The sequence below is a fragment of the Ambystoma mexicanum genome, chromosome 10 (genome assembly GCF_040938575.1).
Source record: "Ambystoma mexicanum isolate Mex_15411 chromosome 10, UKY_AmexF1_1, whole genome shotgun sequence".
Taxonomy (NCBI): Eukaryota; Metazoa; Chordata; class Amphibia; order Caudata; family Ambystomatidae; genus Ambystoma; species Ambystoma mexicanum.
Genome location: NC_090932.1, coordinates 168682099 through 168688832, shown reverse-complemented (window position 1 = coordinate 168688832; position 6734 = coordinate 168682099). Strand labels below are relative to the sequence as shown.

Below are 6734 nucleotides of genomic sequence, written 5' to 3'. Positions count from 1 at the left end.
CACAGTTCGATAAAATAATGTCAATATGTAACCTGTTGCTTTCTCCCTTATTCAGGCGCTGAGAGAAATTATGAGGTCTTGGGGAATAATACCTCCGGCAGTAAAATCAGGCAAGTCTATTGTGGTGAGGAGGGTTCCCCTTGTTAGTCCCTTTGTTTCACCTTCCTGTCCTTTTGTTTCCCCTCAGGGGCCGGGGTTCGACAAAGATGCAGTGGAAGCTGCGCCGACCCGTGATGAGGGATAGTACCCCCGGTGGTAAAATCAGGTGAGTCTATGGGGGGGTAACTAATATTCCTCTGTGTATTCCCTTGGCTCACCTTGCTGTTCTTGTCTTCTCCTTAGGTGCCGGAGTGCGGCGGGAACATGCAGGAGGATGAGGTGGAATATGAAGATGCTGCGAAGGCCGGTGAGTTCAGTGCGGCGCTGCAGCAGACGAGGCGGCGCGCATAAAATAACTTCTTTCTTCCAGCTCGAAGGCGCGATGGATCGGGGATTCAGGTAAGGATTAAAGGTATTGCTCTTGTTCTAACCTTTTCTCCTTCTTTCTCCCTTTTTCTAGGAGCTCCAAACTCGAGGCAGGCGTGGCAGAAGACTGGATGCAGACTTGCAGGCACGGTGAGCGTTACGCTGATGGATGCAGAATAACACGAAGTGTGTGCTGCTCTTCGGGCGTGGTTTAAATAGCCTCCAAAGTAGTCCCAGGTAAGTATTCCTCCCCAGCCCCACCCGAGTAAAAAATAGTCCCTAAGTAAAGTAGTCCCTTCCAAGCCTCTTTTGGCTTGGAGCTCTTGCAGCATGGTCTGCTTCAGGTAAGTTTGCAGCATGGTCTGCATCAGGTACGTTTTAATCTATGAGCCTGGCGCCTATGGCACCAGGACTGACTCTCCATATGAGCCTGGTGCCATAGGCGCCAGGACTGGACCCAAATAGCCCCTAGCAGGGGTTGTTGGGCTTACTTAGGATAACTTGATGCCTGCTTCCGGGGTTGCTGGACGTGGTCTGGGTCCCTGGGGGTAGGCATCATAACAGTCTGTGGATTTAACTTTATATGTTTCTGGGAGACAGTAGTCAGTCCCAGAAAAAGGAGTCTGAGTTGGGAAGTCTAAAAACACTGCACTAAAGGTGCTGTGTAACACACAGTAAAAAGATGATGCCTGTGGAGTAGGTGAAGCTCTGTAGTCCATGAAAACAAAAACATGTTAAACACACACAGCAAAACATGTAAGAGTGGGAAAAAAAGGCTCACACTCTTACAAGGTGAAAAAATAAATCCTAGAAATCCAGCAAAGCTGCTGAGGGACTCAGTAGGTAAGGGAAATTAGCCATTCTGGAGAATTCTCCCTGACAGCGCTCACCCCTGATATGTATGGGCAGCCTGCTGTGCAGCCTGCTGTGGCAGTTTCAAACCCCGGCAGGGTCAACTCAGCCTTTCATCCTTCCGAGGTCGATACATTGAGTACCACTCTGTGGGATAATAATGTCTTCTGTTAATTCAAAGCTCTGAGACCTATGGGTGTAGTGCTATATAAGAAATACATTATTATTATTATTATTATGTTCACGTCCTGATGGCATTAGCATGGTGCAAGGGAAAAGGAACGGGTGAAACCCAGGGGTTAGCAAGTCCCACAAAAGTACCCCCCCCCACTATATTATTTCCTGAGAGTGAGGTGCGCTTCCTATAGATAAACAAGGAGCAGAGCACATAGGATGGAGTGTGGATGAGAACAATGAAGCGACACACACATATATAAATATATATAAGGCGACGTTTGCCACACTATAGTTAAGGTGTGTAGCTAGTTCCATAGCAAACCCGAAAACTGAACTGCAAATAACTTTTTACTTGCGGGATGGATTTGGCTTATATACTACAATCCAAACTTTTTCACTGGACCCCAGACTGGAAATAATGAGAAATATTCATAAAAAATGAGAAAGTTATTAAGAAGGCAGAGAAATGCTGTTTTCAGCCTAATCCCATTCATTTTCACAAATAAAAAGTCCACCTTTCTGGGCAAAACAGCTGAATGGAATTGCACCAAATAAGAAACAACTTTGGCACATAGTGCTGACTTGATTTCCGGGAGAAGTCTGGGGTTATTCTGTCCAGTAGATGTTAAAATATTTGACGGAGAAGGGGGTGCCCCCTTCTTCCAAAGTGATATCTGCCCTAGTGCATTGCAGCAGAGAGGCTTTTAAGAAACGAACAAGGTGCCATTTTCTTTGCTGGGAGGGACAACCACAGTAAATCCTGTGTTTTCCACCAAAAAAAAAAAAGTTTAAAAAAGCTATTTGAAGGAGAAAAGAGGATGAAATTCCAGCAGGCTAGAAGAGGGGGGGGGGGGGAGAGGACACCATGTGAAATTGGGGAGTTGGGGATAGTTAGGGGGACAGAGTTACAGTTCAAACGTTTTCACAAAACCGCAGTTATACCGGGGATAACTGCGGCTACAACCATGGCTTTAATGGAACACGCGAGCGGGAATATAAATGCGCCACACAAAATGAAGAGTGATAGGGGTAACGGCAGAGGGACATGGAGGGAAAAAGCACCTGAGTAGGGAAGAGTTTTTGATTTTTTGAGCGTTTTCAGATAACTGCGGTTATTGGTAGTCCATTGGAATAAGTGCAGGCATCAGAAAGGACTTTAAAAAAAGGAAATTGTACAGGCACAGCACAAATGGGAAAATATTATTATTTATTTATTTATTTTACAGCTGCAACATGCAAAGTGAAACCTACTGGTGTAACATGGACAGTGCCCATGGCGAAGATCATGGCTAGTGGGTCCTAAAGAAACGTATTGTTGCAACATGTGAAGTGGCCGCAGCTGCGTGACCACTGGCCATGGTCGAAGGCCATTGTTAGTGGGCCCCATAGAAACGTATTGGAGCAACATGTAAAGTGGACAAGGCCGAGGGTCATGGCTGCTGGGCCCTGAAGAAAGCTATTCGAGCAAGAGGCACAGTGTCTACGGCCGAAGGCCATGGTTAGTGGGCCTTAAAGAAACCTATTGGTGCCACATGGACAGTGGGCACAGCTGAAGGCCATGGCTAGCGGGCCCTAACGAAACCTATTGGTGGAACATTCACAGTGGCCATGGCCGAAGTTCATGGCTAGTGGCTTGGAATTAACTATGGTATAACAAAACCTTGGAAATTCACTGAAAAGACCTTAGTTAAGGGAAGGTTAAGGTGATCAGATTTAACACAACAAAACCCTTGAAATTCAGCGGATTTGGGAAGTGATGATCATCTTAATTCGGCGTATTCCCTATTGCAAAGTCCATGGGCACATACATAACAGATGGGATTCACAATGATAAAGTTAGAGGCCACCAAGCTAACTCAGTGGATTGAGCGCTAGCTGCTGCGAATTGTGTGTGATCTGCACGTCGCAGTGTCCAATCCCGGCAAGGCCAACTCTGCCTTACATCCTTTAGAGGTCGATAAGTGAGTACCAACTCTGGTTGGGTGATATTGTATTTATATGATTCTATGTAAAGTGCTTAGGAATAAGCGCTATATAAATAACATATTAGATCCTAGGGGTCAACAATGGGGGGATGCTGAGTTAAGATGAACAGCTCTTCCCACATCTGCTGCATTTCAGGGGTTTTCTTGCGTTAAATCTGATCACCTTAACTGTCCCTTAACTAAAGTTTTTTCAGTGAATATATTATATATGTATATATAAATGCACAGCTGTATGAAAGAAGAGACAAAGAAAGGTGTCTTGTTGATGGATCCTGACTTGTATTACACAGCACCTTTGATTACACAACATCCTGTACTTTGAAGAAATATCTCTGGTGGATGAGTACTAATAATATTGAAGAACTATAGAGAAGTATCTCTTTTGCAGGCTTTCCAGAAAGCAGAGCACATGCATATCTTGAATGCTTTAAAGAGAAGATAAAGATCAACAGTCCAGCTTCATTTCAGCATGGACCAGATGCTCCAATAGGCAGAATTTAGTTCACTTAACTTTTAGCTCCTGGGGGATTGCTGTGTGGGGCCTTAATGAATGTTTTCCCAGAGTCCAGCAGTACTTGGGGGCATAGGACTTTAACAAGTCCACTTTAGAGGAATTAAAGACAAAAAGAACAATAATCAACTCTTTAGGAATTCAGTACAGGTTAAATATATTTTTTTTGGTCAAACACCGCAGTCTTTCACAAAGATAATTGGGAGGACAGACGAATCAAGGGGAGAAGCACACAAATGCACATCCTCATAATCAGAATGCACAACATTTGGATCCGCATTACAATCCACAAACTCACATTTAGAGGCCTGGCAGAAATGGGCAAATCATGACTGGCTTTGAAAAGAACTAGTGCACCAGCAACTCCAGTTCATCAAGACCACGCTCCACCATCACTAAAGCTGGACCGGGGAAATAACCATCTTACCGCATTTCCTTTGCATTTCTTCGCACAACTGTCAGTTTGATAAAGGCTCTCTACGCTCTGACATCTTCTTCCTTGGCAAGCCTAAAATGCAAAGGATAAGGCTGAACAATAAATACATCTTTCAACTATCAAAACCGCTGCAAACAATATAAACTAAATAAATGGCCCACCAAACAGAAACAGTTACATAATAACTCATTTCATGAACCGGTCTCTACTTTTCTTTGTGTAGCTATGTTTGTTGGTATGCGCCCCACATGTCAAAAGGACAGGAAATACTTAACATTCAATACATTCAACAGATTATGATGTATTGTTGAATAGTCTTTAACACATTCAGTGCACTGCATTGTGAATTGAATGCAGACCATTAAAGCTAAAACCAAGAGCTTAATTTTTGTAAATGATATGCAACTACTAAACAAAAGTACACATTATTCACCATGGTTACTCCATATTCCTGTAAGTAAAGCTGATATAGTCAAATGTATGACACGTCCCCGGTCTATAACAGCACTGGGGGAGGTTTATAGCATTTTCAGTAAACCGACGACTGAGGATGGGGGCCAATACCAGTACAGAAGTTCTACAGCTACAGCGGAACGTTTACCCAGTCATCTTCTCTTTAGTTCTGCTTTTTCTGCAGCAATGACTGGAAACCTATAATGGCAAGGTCCGAGCTGTGGAGGTTTGAAAATGCTTCTGAAAAGGACACAGTTGCTAACAGTCCTCTATTAGTGGTATATTTTATGCATTTGCATACTCGATAAAAATCATCCAATATGACAGGACACGGCCGGCGGCAAACAAGATGGCTGTCTTCTGAATTCCACAAGCCGCCTGGGTCGTGACCGCCCCTGCTCTGCCTGGAGCACGAGGTGTTGAGCGAGTCCCCTGTAGAAACCAGGGTGTGAGACCACCCAGAGCCCCCAATGCAGTGTACAGGCTCTTCCTGAAAGAGTGCCAGCGAGGTACAGAGCCTCCAAGTGAGAGGCCTCAAAGTCCTCGATGTGGCACCACCAGCAAAGGTCCAGAGCGGCGAGCTGAGGTGGAGGAGCCGGATGATGTAGAGCAGTCCTTAAAGCTTGGACAGTCAGAGGAACGTGGTGGGGCTGAGTAACCCCTCCCTCTCGTTCCGACAGAGTGGAGGAAGCCGTATTTATGGGAACCTGGAGGCTGCAGCATTGATCCCATGGAACAGCGGTCCATCACCAGGGTGCGCCTGGAGGGTGTAACGGCAGCCACGGGAGGAGCAGCCTGTGCAGTGGGCTGAAAGGTCGGAGCCTGGTGCAATGAAGGAACTGTGCAGGCCGTGCAGGGTGCATGCGCCAGGAATGATCAGGGAGCCCTGGAGGAGGAACACATCCGGAGAAAATGGTCCACAATGGGGCTCAACCCCTGACTGGGGTTCCCCCTTTGGTCACTTCAACCTGAAACAGGGGAAGCACATCTCCTGCTCTGATGGAGTGATGGACTGATTAGAAACCGGTAGGGTTCGTCCCTGTATAAGCCACAGGAGAAGGGCTGGCAAAAAACCTCCCTCTGGTCCCAAGCAAGAAGCTGAAGGGAGAGGGGGTGCAAATCCACCTCACCAAGAGTTGCACCAGCGGATATGGGCCACATGTCGGCCGGCATGGAGCCCCTCATGAAGAAAGACCTGCTAGAATGCATGGAAGCAATGTAGGACAATATGTCGATGGGAGTAAAGCAAGAGATCACTGGGGCAACAAAGGCACAAGGAGACCTCTTCAGCGGCCGAAAGCAGTTAACGGAGAGCGGGACACGGAAGAAGCTGTATATTCACTAAAGGAGGATGTTATACACCTGCAAGGGGAGCTGGCAGATGCAAGACAATGTATGGAGGAGCTTGTCACCACCATTGAGGATTTGGAGAATAGACATAGGAGAGAGAATCTCAGTATCAGATGACTCGAGGAAAACCCTGAATGGGCTGACCTGAGAGCATGGGTGGAGGTCTTCCTGCAAGTAGTCGCTGGGGGTATTATTCTGGACAGAGTTCACAGGGGGAACCCAGTGCAGAGGGGGCCTTGTGTGCAGCCAAGGGACATCATTTTGAATTTCCACTCATACACTATCAAGAAGAAGATCCTTAGGGGGGCGCTGTTAGACGCCGATCGCGATGGCTGCCTAGGTGTGTAGCTGCGCAGCCTTTCAAAATCCTTCACTATAATCCTGCAGATCGGGAGTGAACTGAGAGGAAATAAACCCAGAACCTGAACGCTGAAACGTTTGGGAGCCTGCAGATCCACGGACAACCTGCTGCACTGTGTGTGTCCCGGGAAAATACCGAAGAGCT

The 6734-nt window shown here is 46.3% G+C and overlaps 1 long non-coding RNA gene across 1 annotated transcript in view; it reads right to left on the bottom strand.

The window, feature by feature from the left end:
* Window positions 1-4415: 4415 nt before the first annotated feature.
* Window positions 4416-6734, bottom strand: part of LOC138493145 (uncharacterized) — a 392864-nt gene continuing 390545 nt past the window's right edge. Inside the window, exon 3 of the long non-coding RNA XR_011276278.1 lies at window positions 4416-4498. This is a non-coding gene — a long non-coding RNA (uncharacterized lncRNA). The remainder of the gene's footprint in view (window positions 4499-6734) is intronic.